The 14,734-nt window shown below is 42.1% G+C and overlaps 1 protein-coding gene across 1 annotated transcript in view; it reads right to left on the reverse strand.

Annotated features, from left to right (window-relative positions):
• Positions 1 to 14,734, reverse strand: part of COPS5 (COP9 signalosome subunit 5) — a 33,092-nt gene that overhangs the window by 3,655 nt on the left and 14,703 nt on the right. The window lies entirely within an intron of this gene.

A 14,734-nucleotide genomic window follows, 5' to 3' on the forward strand; every position in this document is an offset into this window, starting at 1 on the left:
CAGCCATTGGCTCCCGCTGCTGTCAATCAAATCCAATGACGCTGGTGCCGGGACCAAGTCCGGCATTCTGCGTCTATATGCAAATGCTGGACTCTGGAGCTCTCCCGCAAGGTAACCCCCCTCGGGAAAGCGCTTCTCCGAGGGGGTTATTAGATGTGGGGAGGAGCCACGAGAGCCGCCGGGGGACCCCAGAAGAGCAGGTTCGGGGCCACTATGTGTAAAATGAGCTGCACAGTGGAGATAAGCATGATATGTTTGTTATTAAAAAAAAAAAAAAAAAAAAAAAAAGAAAAGAAAAAAAAAGGCCTTTACAGTCACTTTAAACTCACCTGTATCAATTAACAGGTGCTGACAGTATATAAATCACACCGGCAACCAGTTAAAATGGTGAAAATTTTACTCTACCTTCCTGTCGTGTGTCTGTGTGCCACAAGGGGCATGGAGAAGAGAAGGAACAGCAAAGAATTGTCTGAGGATTTGAGAACAAGAAAAATTGTGGAAAAGCATGGACAGTCTCAAGGTTACAAGTTTATCTCCAGAGATCGTAATGTTTCTGTGTCCACTGTCAAGAAGTTTACAGCCCATGGCACTGTAGCTAATCTCTCTGGACGTGGACAAAAGAGAAAAAATTGAGCAAAGAGTGCAATGAAGGATTGTTCGAATGGTGGATAAAGAATCGCGGTCAACTTCCAGACAAATTCAAGCTGACCTTCAGGCACAGGGTACAGCTGTGTCAGCTCGCTCTATACGTCGCCATCTGAATAAAAAGGGACGCTATGGTAGGAGACCCAGGAAGACCCCACTGCCGACACAGAAACATAAAAAAGCCAGATTGGAGTTTGCCAAAACTTACCGGGAGGAAGCCAAAATCTATTTAGGAGAATGTGCCATTTACAGACGAAACAAAAAAATTACAGCTTTTTGGTAAAGCCCATCATTCTACTGTTTTCAGAAAAAGAAATGGTCTTTAAAAGAAAAGAACACAGTACCTACAGTTAAACATGGTGGAGGTTCACTGATGTTTTGCGGTTGCTTTGCTGCTTCAGGCACTGGATGTCTTGACGGTGTGCATGGCATTATAAAATCTGAAGGCTACCAAAACAATTCTGGGGCACAATGTAGGGCCCAGTGTGAGAAAGTTGGGTCTCTGTCAGAGGTCATGTGGGTCTTACAGCAGGACAATGACCCAAAACACACATCAAAAAAGCACCTAGAAATGGTTTAAGACAAGGCTCTGGAGAGTACTGAACTGGCCAGCAATGAGTCCAGAGATAAATCCGATAGAGCACCTGTGGAGAGATTGCAAAACAGTTGGGAAAAGGAACCATTCTAATCTGAGAGACAAAAGAAGAGCGGTGTAAGAAACAAATTGATGATCATAGGAAGCAAATGATTTCAGTTATCTTTTCCAAGGGGTGTGCTAACAAATATTAAATTGAGGGTGCCAATAATCTTGTCCAGTCAATTTTTTGAGTTTTGCATGGAATGGTTTCAGATTTGGCTTTTTGTTTCTCCCCTTTTTAGCGTCATACCACTACAAACAAAAGTGATAAAACATGAGAAGGGCTAAACATTTGTGATTACAACAATTTTCTGGACCTGGTGGTGCATTATCTTTTTTTTGTATATTCTTTTTTTATTGGTATAGGTTATTCAGGTTAAAGAGCCTTGTTAATTACATTTTTACAAAAGTTGGTATCTCCGCCTTACATTTTCAATACATTAAATCTATATTAGACATACTATCACTCATCACAAAACCTGAAAAGAAAATTTCAAAGTATAGTAAATAATTAAATAAATCCCATATCTCTCTCTCTCTCATGACTCCTCTTAACACTCCACCATCATATATTCTGATGATTTTTTTTTAAACTCTAGCCAAGTGGTGCATTATCTGACAGAAATGCAGTGGTGCCAATATTTCTGGCCATGACTGTACATGCAGATCAATATGTCCAGCAAAGTGAAGATTACAGGGGTCGGGACAACTATATGGTTTTAACCTTTTTCTAAAAGGGGAAAAAAAAAAAAAAAAAAAAAAATATATATAAATATTATATATATATATATATATATATATATATATATACACATACCGTATATACTCAAGTATAAGTCGAGGCCCTAATTTACCACAAAAAAAAAAAAAATGGGAAAAACGTATTGACCCGAGTATAAGACGAGGGTGAGAAATGCACAGCTACTGTAAGTGGAAAAGAGGGTCAACAATGCCCATTTGCATGCCTCACTGTGCCCATTTGCAGCCATAGGTCCCCCGAACTTCAAACTCGGTAGTTAAGGGTTCCTAGATGCCCCCTAGCTTCAGCCAAAATTTGGGGTCTCTGAACCCAAAGGGTCCCGAAATGACATTGCTGCAGATGGACACAATTGACCGACTTTGGGGCCCCGTATCTTGGGGCCACTTAGTGCTAGGAACCCCAAATCTGGTGTGCAAACCCAGTGGAACTAGCATCATAAAATATCTGGGGTTCTAGCACCAAGTGGCCCCGAGATACAGGGCCCCAAAAATCGGTTCAGAAAATGTCAAGCACTTTTCTGCAGCAGAGAATGACATTTTCCGAACCGATTTTGGGGCCCCATATCTTGGGGCTACTTGGTGCTAGGAACCCCAGCTTTGGATATGTTATGGTACCAGTTCCACTGGGTTAGCACTTCAAATTTGGGGTTCCTAGCATCAAGTGGCCCTGAGATACGGGGCCCCAAATTTGGTTCGGAAAATGAAATTTTTTGCTGCAGAAAAGTGCTCGACTCCAGTATAAGTCGAGGGGGCTACTTTCAGCACAAAAAAAAATGTGCTGAAAAACTCGACTTATACTCGAGTATATATATATATATATATATATATATATATATATATATATATATATATATATATATATATATATAATATCTTTGCTGCAACGGCTTAAAAACAGGTTAGCTGGAGTAAGGCTTTAATTTGCCCATTTAAAACTGAAGAGTGTATTTATAAAGCAGTGAAGGTGACTTCAAACATTCAAAGGGGGTGAATAACTAAATTTAAAACACCTGCACTGGAATATTCACTTAAGGCCAGGGTCACACTTCTACGACAAACGCTCTGACATTGGGAGCTCATGTCGCACGACGTGTGAAAATCAATGTTTCCCCATGGGAGCCGTCTTAACTGGTCTGACACAAGTCAGTCCAAAAAAAAAAAAAAAGTAAAAAGGTTCCTGCGCTACTTTGGTACGACTTTGGTCCTACTTCTGCCTATTGAATATCACTGAAGTCGGAATTCAAATTCAGGTCGCCGTCTTAACTGACCTGACGTTAGCATGAGACTTGTGCTCTGATGATCTTGACGGGAACTCCACGCCAAATTTAAAAAAAACAAAAAAAAACGGCATGGGTTCCTCTCCAAGAGCATACCAGGCCCTTCGGACTGGTATGGATTTTACGGGGAACCCCAAAATCCATACCAGACCCTTATCCGAGCACACAGCCTGGCAGGTCAGGAAAGGGGGGTGGGGGGGGGACAGACGAGCGAGCTCCCCCCCTCCTGAACCGTACCAGGTCACAAGCCCTCAATATGAGGGGGCGGGTGGGTGTGGGGCCCCACCCCAAAGCACCTTGTCCCCCTATTGATGAGGAGGACAAGGGTCTCTTCCTGACAACCCCGGCTGTTGGTTGTCAGTCTGGGGGCAGAGGCTTATCGGAATCTGGAAGCCCACTTTAACAAGGGGGCCCCCAGATCCCAGTCCCCCACCCTATGTGAAGGAGTATGGGGTACAAAAAAAAAAAAAAAAAAGTGTCACAAATAAAACACATTACACAGGTTTTTAAAGTAATTTATTAGGCAGCTCCAGCGTCTCTTCGGACCTGTTCTCCCCTCTCCGGCTCTGTGTCCTCCACTGAAGTCTTCTGCCTCTGTTGGTTCTTCTCCCCCTGTTCTTCTTCCGATGTTGACTCAACGCTCTCTCCCGCTCTAATGCCAGGTGCGCGATGTGCCACCACTGGGGCGGGGTCAGTGTGATGTAATTTGGAGGCCCCCGACCCTTATGACATCACCGCCCGGGGCATGATGGGTGGTGACGTCATAAGAAGCATGCCTACGGTGACCCCACCCTATGCCAATATAAGTAGGGGCACACCGCGCACCCGGCATTAGAGCTTGAGAGCGCACCGACATCGGAAGAAGAACAAGGGGAGAAGACAGCGGAGAAGACCCAGAGAGAAAGAGAGAGCGGAGAAAAACCAACAGAGGCAGAAGACGTCAGTGGAGGACACAGCAGGGCTGAAGAGGGGAGAAGAAGAAGAAGTCAAAAGAGACGCTAGGGCTGCCTTAAAAAGAAATTTAAACACCCTGTGTGCTGTGTTTTAATTTTTCACACTCTTTTCAGGTGAATGGGTACAATGTACCCCATACTCATTCACATAGGGTGGGGGCCGGGATCTGGGGGCCCCCCCTTGTTAAAGTGGGGCTCCCAGATTCCGATAAGCCCCCCACCCACAGACCCGACCCTGGGCCAGGGTTGTCAGGAAGAGGCCTTTGTCCTCAAACATGGGGACAAGGTGCTTTGGGATGAGGGGGCGCAAGGCCACCCCTGCCCCAAAGAGCACCCACCCCTATGTTGAGGGCATGCGGCCTGGTATGGCTCAGAAGGGGGGGCGCTCGCTCATCCCCACCCCCTTTCCTGACCTGTAGGGCTGTGTGCTCAGATAAGGGTCTGTTATGGATTTTGGGAGGTTCCCCTGAAAATCCATACCAGACCGAAAGGCCTGGTATGCTCTTGAAGGGGAACCCATGCTGGTTTTTTTTTTTTTTTTTTTTTACAAATCTGTAAAAAAGCACTAAAAATGCATAGGTGTGAATCAAGCCTTAGAGACTACGCTGTGTGATTTCACTGCAGAAGAGATGGTATCGCCACCCCTTTGAAAGAAGTACAAAACAAATAGACTTATTGGTAGCATCAACCTGTAATAAAGATACGTTACAGGGGACACTTTCATTTTGCCCACAATTGCACTTTTAATGAACCTCTCAAAGAAATGTATAGTCTTTCACTGATGATACTCTACTAAAATATTAGTTGCTGGCTATTAATCAGTCTTCTGATTGTGCAATACATAGGGTGGAGTCATGGCATATGATGTCATTGCGCACTGGCATGGACCGCAGCCATCTTGTTGGTTTGAAACATTTGATATGCTGGCTTTTATATTTATGAATGTAAGTGCAATACTTTGAATAATCTACTCTTTGCAGTTTTACTACACTATGAGATGGCCTTGTTCTCTTTTTCATGTATGTTACATTAGAAGAAATATGGCTTAATGGACACGGAATTCGGAAGGAGTGGTGCATATACAGTGAACCGATTGACGATTCATATCTGGAGGTTTAAAACTGCCAATTGACCATTCCTCAGGGTGGTATGATTGGGGTGATGGTAGAGGACTTTCCCAATTCATGTCTCCCCTTTCAAGTGCCAGTACCTATGGATTTATGAGCATTTGCATGAACTTATTTTATAGTTTTGTTCCTATGTGTCTGCACTTTTCCACACCTTTTTGGTGGGATTGTAATTGTATGCCAATTTACTTTTGTCATCTGTAAATGGCGCTGCACTTATTACTATATATCATTTTAGGTCTACCCATACATGTTTTAAAATGTATTGGCAATTTATTCATTATATGTGCACAACAAGGATGGGAGTCACAGGTTATACATGTTTGGTAGCCGCAGCATGTTTACACAGACATTAATGCACATTAGGAGTGTTAGAAAGCATAGCTAAACACACACTATTTAACAAGTATCACTCGGAGCAAGATATGTGATCCAATCACTCTGCAAGCCTACAGCTATTTGCAGTGACCACAACAGCCTTGATAAACAAGTCCTAATACGGCTGCCCCTCCTGGAGGTTTTAGCAGGCCATTTGCCATTCGTAAATCTCTAATTTTGTTTGGTTTGCCTGCACATAACAAGACTGTGCAATATAGAACAGTAAGAGGGGTATGCAGGAGAACAGAAAGGGATTAGCAGTGTTTACCAGCCCTTACGGCTGGGACACAGAGCTACTGGCCCATAAACATACATACAATGCATAGAATGTTTAATCTATAGGGAAGCTGGAACTTTCCCCATTTTTTTTTCACAGTTTACAGAACACAATACCTGTCAGTAAAACGGATTAGCGACTAGTCTAGGCACATACAGGAAGACATTATTTTGCACCCAACAACTTACTATGTATTCTCAATAGCCCAATTAAATAAAATAATCTACCAAACTGACCAATATAACTTGAAGGCACAGGAGCAAGATTTGTGCTTTACTGTTCCCCTTAACTCAGTGTTGGGGTGATTAAAACTGGTGCACACAGAATCTGGTGCAGCTGTGAATAGTAACTAGCTTCGAGATTTTATCGTCAAGTTTAATTGAACAAGCTAAAGTTAGAAGCTGATTGGTTGAATGCACACAGCTGCACCAGATTGTGTGCTCCAGTTTTAATAAATCTCCCCCCATATATCTAGAAGAGGAGATCTTGACAATATACCAAAAGCTGGCCAAAATGCACACATCTAATCAAATAGAACCATTAAATGTTTTTCAGTGAAAAATTGCTGGAAACAATCAGATCTATGATCCATTGTTTATGTATATGGCCAGCATTACATCAAAAACTTTATACATTTCAGGTGGCTTTTGCTGAAACAGACATTGTTACAACATTCATTTATTAAGGGTGCTGACTGAACTGTCTTGCATAAAAGCATTTCCACCAAAAATGCAACAAATTTAGAAATTAAATATAATAAAAAAAAAAAAAAAAAAAAACAGCATGTACGTACTGTTAAAAAAATAAATAAAAAAAATAAAAATGGAAGGTCCGCTTTATTTTTTTTTAAACTAAAGCCCCACTCCCAGAAGTCATGTTTGCCAAGGCTTTGCCAGGTATCTAATGCTTTTGGAGTAAAAAGATAATTTATTAATGTATCTTAAAATAGAAAAAAAAAAGTTTTTTCAGCAAGAAATGAAGCATGAGGATATATATATATATTTGCAATATTTACATTTTTGGTAAACTCATTCAACGAATCCAAAGCTCTGCAAGCTGAGATAACATGCACTGCATTGATGCATTCACACAATTTCACAGTAATCATGAGATAAAACAATTCAGGAATATTCCTTTATCCCATTGTTTTGCAAATCCATGTACACCACAAACTGTATGATTGAATCCGATATCGCCATTTTACTAACCTGACAGCTCATTCTAAATAGAATCTTTAATATTTGCAAAGAAAATTGAGGTTTCCTAACTATCGGCAAGAATAAGTCCTTGCAGTACATTTAAAAAAGCATCTGTTGTCATTTCAGATCCATCATGGCAGTGCCTGTTAGCGGGCATCCACGTCCCTCACCTTGTTGGGTCAATGCTGCATCACCAGCTGTCCTATTAAAGTTAATGGGACGGTCGGTGAGTTAGCAGGTCAGAGGAAGAGCCACTGTGGGTCAGAGATGACAGTTGCTCTTTAAAAATAATGATTTAAAATCAAGTCTTTTTACTAGCGATTTAAATCAAATCCATCCTGCAGCTTCCCAAGCTATGCAGATCACCAATTCCTAGGGGATGGACTGCCTGAATCTAGAAGAGGGTAGATACTGAAGTTCTCATTTAAGATTTAAAGCTTAAATTCACCTTTAAAAAAAAAAAAAAAAAAAAGGAAGGGATTAGTGGATCATGGGTGCAATGCCAGGCTCCTACAGAATCTAAACCTATCGCAGATGCTACGCGTCAGGAACGTACTCCAATCACTCAGATATTTATGGCGACGAAGCAAACTATATAGCATGGTCTGGGAAGACTCAGTTTTAGTTTCAAAGAGGTCAAGAACCGGGCTCATGGTACACTCATCAACGAAAGATCGACAGCGATCCCCGAGGACAAGTATGACAAATCCCAATGGACTTGGCAGCCCTGGATAGATCACTTCCCACCCTCTCAAACGACCTCCCAATTTTTAGAACTGTAAAAGGTTCCATGTGGTACAGATTAGAAACCCTTCTCGCTGTCTGCCCTTAAGTGTTTCCCTCCCTTACTGTTGAGCTCCTGTAGGCTCTGAATGAACAGAGTAGGCCGTGGCCACCTAAATAAATTTTTCCTTTTTTGGCCAGGTCTTCTACCCATATCTTTCATTTGTGCCACAGGATCGTGAAGATATTGGTGGTTTAGACATGCATGATATTCTGCATATTTCCTGGATGCTGTTTTTTTTTTTTTGCACACACATGACCATTCTGTCTTAGACGCTCAACCTATTCTTACAAATTGATGTTCTGCAAGTCCTGTCTTACCCATATTCTGTTACAGTATTAGACTGTTGGAGCTCTCAGTTTGCATTTGGGGAGCAATATTTGTACTGATATTTTAAGTGTATTTTTTGTTTCTGTACCGCTTTACTTCTCTTGGGGAAAATAAATAAATAAAAACCTTTAATAAAATCTCAATAAAAGAATCTATTTCCAGCTCCCTGCCTGTAGCGAGGTACAGGCTTTCAGTTGGAGAGCTAGAGGAAGTGTTGACAGACTACGAGTATGGCGATTACTGCTCTTGTAATCCATTTAGAATTACCCCCGGGAGGAAGGCAAGACTTGTAGTTCATGCATTCGCAGATCTGAGGTGCCTGAGTGGGTGGAAGGGCAGCAACATGTTACATCCTAAATACGGGTGTAATACCTGGTGCACACCAAGTTTTTTTTCCGCTCAATCCAGGGAGCTGAACGAGAAAAAAAAAAAAAAAAAAAGACAGATTGCTGTACTAACACAAGCGATGTAGATAAAGTGATCTCCCCCACTTGTGTTGTGTGTGCCAGCCTTAACACGTAACCTGTTGCAAAAGGTGGAGTTAAGACACTTTTTCAAGACTTTTTTACCGGTATACCTTTTTAGCCATTTTAAACGGTGTTCATTGGTTTAAAAGTCAATCACTCTGGTTTAGTAAAGTGAAAAGCAATGAAGTGAACACAAATATTCAATCACATGCAAGAGAAGCTCTACAGTGTTTTTTTTACTGCCCTGCTCATAATTGGTTTGTGTTCACCTCACTCCACATTACAGTAAGACAGTGTGTGTGTGTGTGTGTGGGGAACACGTGGGGGAACATGCTGAAGTTGAAGTGATAATATAGCAGGTGTTGGTCTCAAGATCTCTCTGCCGAAGTGTTAGAACTACAAAAGCCTGAGGGAGAACACAGATCAGTAGAACAGGGGGTACAGGAGGTGGATGATCTCATTACTACATACAAGGACATTCTGGAATTGGGCAAATGTAATCTACTCCAAAAATACCAAACTTTCAATTTGCATAAATATGTACATGCAGATTTGATGAGAGCAGAATTGAACAGACCGACTGCCTTGCTACACGTTTAAGGCAACACATTGTGGAGCATACACACCATTTAAAGAGGGAGTCCACCTGAAAAAAAAATATTAAAAGCCAGCAGCTACAAATACTGCAGCTGCTGACTTAAGAAAAACGGACACTTACCTGTCCAGGAGTCCAGAGACGTCAGCAGCCGAAGCCGAGCAATCGCTCGGCTCTCGGCTGCTGCTGCCATTCTCGATGAGGGAATAAGGAAGTGAAGCGTTGCGGCTTCAGTTCCCTACTGTGCATGCACGAGTCGCACTGTGCGTCCTAAGTGGTCCCCGCTATCTCCTGGGATCTGTGTGTTTCCCCTGGATGACAGCAGGGGGGGTGCGGGAGGGGGCGTGACTCCCGCAAGTAGGTACAGATACCTGTCTAATACAGGTATCTGCACCCACCTCCCCCCTGAAAGGTGCCAATTGTGGCACCGGGGGGGGGAATCAGATGAGCGGAAGTTCTACTTTTGGGTGGAACTCCGCTTTAACACTCTTTTGGTGGCAGAACAAAAAGAAAGGCATTGTTATCTGTTTGCATAAAGTACCATCCTGGAACAAAGTGAGGTTGATTTAGTAAAATTGGAGAGTGCAAAATCTGGTGCAGCTCTGCATAGAAACCAATCAGCTTCCAGGTTTTATTGCCAAAGCTTCATTGTACAAGCTGAAGTTAGAGGCTGATTGGCTACCATGCACAGCTGCACCAGATTTTGCACTCTCCAGTTTTAGTAAATCAACCCTAGTGCTGATTTGTACACTTCCTTTAGCTTTCCTATGATTCCTTCTGTGGCACACCATTACTACAGTGCCTTGAAAATGTATTCCTATGCCTTGAAATTTTCCACATTTTGTCATGTTACAACCAAAAAACATAAAATGTATTTTATTGGGATTTTATGTGTTAGACCAACACAAAGTGGCACATAATTGTGAAGTGGAAGGAAAAATACGTGGTTTTCAATTTTTTTACAAATAAATATCTGAAAAGTGTGGCGTGCATTTGTATTCAGCCCCCTTTACTCAGATACCCCTTAGACCCCTTTCACACTGGGGCGGTTTGCAGGCGTTATTGCGCTAAAAATAGCGCCTGCAAACCGCCCCTAAACAGCCTCCGCTGTTTGTTCAGTGTGAAAGCCCGAGGGCTTTCACACTGAAGCGGTGCACTGGCAGGAGAAGAAAAAATCTCCTGTCAGCTGCTTCTTTGGAGCGGTGAAGGAGCGGTGTATTCACCGCTCCTGCCCATTGAAATCAATGGGACAGCGCGGCTATACAGCGGTAATACCGCGGCTATAGCCGCGCTATACGAGGGGTTTTAACCCTTTTTCGGCCGCCAGCGGGGGGTTAAAACCGCACAGCTAGCGTCCGAATACCGCGGTAAAACAGCGCTAAATATAGCACTGTTTTACCGCCGACGCCCCCTACCGCCCCAGTGTGAAAGGGGCCTAACTAAAATCTAGTGGAACCAATTGCCTTCAGAAGTCACCTAATTAGCAAATAGAATCCACTTGTGTGCAATTTAATCTCAGTATAAATGCAGCTGTTCTGTGAAGCCCTCAGAGGTTTGTTAGAGAACCTTACTGAACAAAACAGCATAATAAAGGCCAAGGAACACACCAGACAGGTCAGCTATAAAGTTGGAGAAGTTTAAAGCAGGGTTAGGTTATAAAAAAAAAAAATATCTCTCTATCCCAAGCTTTGAACATCTCACGGAGCACTGTTTAATCCATCAGAGCATTAATTCAGAGAAGCAGACAAGAGGCCCATGGTAACTCTGGAGGAGCTACAGAGATCCACAGCTCTGGTGGGAGAATCTGTCCACAGGACAACTGTTAAGGCCTGTACACACGATACAAAAATCAGCTGTCTGACGATTTTCGTATCATTAGTAGGGTGCTTTTGCGGCAGACAAAAAGCTAGATGTGCAGAAATTTGTCGGATGTGAACTCAACGTCTGATTTTCGTTTCATTAGTAAGGTTTTCATACGAAAAAAAAAAAAATATTATAAATCATAAGAGCAAGACTACGCATGCTCAAAAACGAAAAAATATATACAAAACTATTCAACACATTACACCTCACTTCTGACGTTGTATTCTGTCGTACAAAAATTTTCGTAGTGAAGTAATCTCTTCACTTTCAATAGGAGACTAGCATGCCACAAAAAACGGACGTTCAGTCATCCGAAAATCTAAGCATTTGTACGAGGCTTTAGTCGTGCAGTCCACAAATCTGGCCTTTATGGAAGACTGGCAACAAGAAATTAATTGTTGAAAGAAAGAAAGAAAGCCATAAGAAGTCCCGTTTGCGAGAAGCCATGTCAGATGAGACCAAAATTGAACTTTTTAGCCTAAAAGCAAAACGCTATGTGTGGCGGAAAACTAACACTGCATATCACCCTGAACACACCATCCCCACCATGAAACATGGTGGTGGCAGCATCATGTTGTGGGGATGCTTTTCTTCAGCAGGGACAAGGAAGCTGGTCAGAGTTGATGTGAAGATGAATGGAGCCAAATACAGGGCAATCTTAGAAGAAAACCTGTTAGAGTCTGCAAAAGATGCAAGACTGGGATGGAGGTTCACCTTCCAGCAGGACAACGACCCTAAACATACAGCCAGAGCTACTATGGAATAGTTTACAAAGCAAATTCATGTGTTAGAATGGCCCAGTCAAAGTCCAAACCTAAATCCAATTGAGAATCTGTGGCAAGACATGAAAATTGCTGTTCATAGACGCTCTCCATCCATCTGACAGAGCTTGAGCTATTTTGCAAATAAGAATGGGCAAAAATGTCACTCTCTAGATGTGCAAAGCTGGTGGAGACATCCTCAAAAAGTCTTGCAGCTGTAATTGCAGTGAAAGGTGGTTCTACAAAGTATTGACTCAGGGAGGGCTGAATACAAATGCATGCCACACTTGACTTTTCACAAATTTATTTGACTCAAATGGAAACATTTTTATCCGTTTCTAGAAGTGACAAGATAAATGTATATGCAATTATGGTAAGATGATCTGGCAGACTATTTTGAACACATAAAAGGATCTTGTATAAAATACAAACTCTGGTTTCTACCTATAAGAGTAATGTAGAATAAAAAAATAAAATAAAAAACAAGACAACATGTAAAAAACATGTTCAGTATTTAGGAAGGTTTCCCAGCTAATGAAATGATGGGACCATCCTCTATTACCCTTCCCAACAACGAATATAGAAAGAACCACATTTGTACTATTCATCTTTTACCGGATGTCCTAAATGTTGCATCAGTTCTAAATTAACAATCAATGGTTCAAGTTACAACCAAGGTCAATAATAGTTAGCTGCAACAGTGAGCAGATGACCTGCCTGTGCAAAATTAAATACAGTGGGGAAAAAAAAAAACCCAACACACGAGTGTGTCTGGGGAGACGTACGTCCTCCCCCTACTCTTTGGCTAAAACAATGACAGCATCTCAGTGTAAAAGCCTTCTGCAGAAACTAAAACTCAGACAAGGTAAAACTATTTGGCATATATTATAGCAGGTTTTGCATACGAACAGCTATATTGGAACTGTGAATAATAACCTAGAATGCTTACCTGTAGGTACAGTAAATATTCAATTTAGAAGCACCAGTAATGTTACCAGTGCACGCGCACTGTGCTCTCAATGAACCGCATGCAGTCCATAGTGAGTCATGCCGCGGGAGTGACGTCATCGTGGCTTGGCCAATCAAACTGCTGTGGCCCAAAAACCTGGAAGGAAGACTGTGTAAAGATGGCAGCCCTGTAAGCGGTGACAGCGCACCGCTGGAGGGCTTTGTTTTCAGGCAAACCTTTCATAATGTGCTAGAAGTTTTAGTAAATATGCAAAGCATACTATCTTCTACTTGTTCAGTTAAGTTTTAAAAAGAAGATAGAAGCCGATAGGTTGCCATACACATCTGCTCCAAATTCTGTTTGCCCCAGCCTTATAAAATTCCCCTTCTCCATCCAAGAGGACAAACAGTACAGGGGCAGGTTCTCCAGTTACTGATCATTGTGATAGCCAATAGTGATCGAGAGTCGGTCCTCCCAACTCACGATTGTTAGTAAGAGACCCAAAGCTGTCAGTGATATATGTGACCCAATGGAAGCAGTGAGGCCAGGTATGTGGGTACACTTAAAGAGGGAAATCTTGCGAGCCACAATGATCCAGTGCTCAATGTGCATAAATGTGAAACTCCAAAACAAACAAAAAAATATATATAAATAACTGTGAATATCTAGCCGCACACGCAGTTCACGTATTCATATCCGTGCACAAGTATAGAAAAAATTATTTGCGCTGCGCTTGATATCAAAAAATTAAATAAAGTGGTATCAAAGATCCCTGGTGTATAAATATCAAATACGACTTACAAATTTCTATATGTGGTGTGTATCTTAACCTCTATATTATGCTTACATATCAAACAATAAGAGTGCAATGTGCATGTACACTCACGCCAAAGCAAACTTAATCAAGTGATATATCAGATAACATGCAATATCTCACATCTAGTGTAGCATGCACAGAATCAAATCACATGAACATGAAATAACATAAAAGTGCTTGGTGCTTTTTAAACGCAGTCAAAATAATTTGAGCTTGGTGATCTCTTTATAATAAAGTGTCCATAAAATGTCCAAATTAAAAGTGCATCTGTGTTCAGCGAAATCCAACACATCAGGTGCAAATAAATCCAAGTGCTGCAATCAACTGTGATGAATCCTGGAAACCCCCCCAAAGTGATTGTGCTCACCTCAAAACGTGTGACACAGTGGCTAACTATGTCAAATCACGCTTGGTAGCCCCTCTTTGGGCTCTGCAAGGTCATATAGATACGATCTCCACTCACTCTAGGTTGACAAGGCTCCATAGACATCCATATATAGAATGAAGAGAGACTACATAGTGTAATACTATCAACCACTATTTTATTAAAATATAAAAATCGCTTCCCCCAAAAGGGGTACTCACATTCTCCTGGTGCTGCTGTGCACCAGACAATAAAGCGCCGTGTAAAATCGCTAGTTAATGTGCCGCAGGGAATGTTTTTCCTCCTAGCTCAGCTGTATGCTTCTCGTCCGTCCTGGCCCCTCCCCTACGCGTGTTCGACACAGGGGGTCACGTGTCTTCATCAGGGGGATCCCCCTGATGAAGACACGTGACCCCCTGTGTCGAACACGCGTAGGGGAGGGGCCAGGACGGACGAGAAGCATACAGCTGAGCTAGGAGGAAAAATATTCCCTGCGGCACATTAACTAGCGATTTTACACGGCGCTTTATTGTCTGGTGCACAGCAGCACCA

The sequence above is a fragment of the Aquarana catesbeiana genome, linkage group LG05 (genome assembly GCF_042186555.1).
Source record: "Aquarana catesbeiana isolate 2022-GZ linkage group LG05, ASM4218655v1, whole genome shotgun sequence".
Classification (NCBI taxonomy): Eukaryota; Metazoa; Chordata; class Amphibia; order Anura; family Ranidae; genus Aquarana; species Aquarana catesbeiana.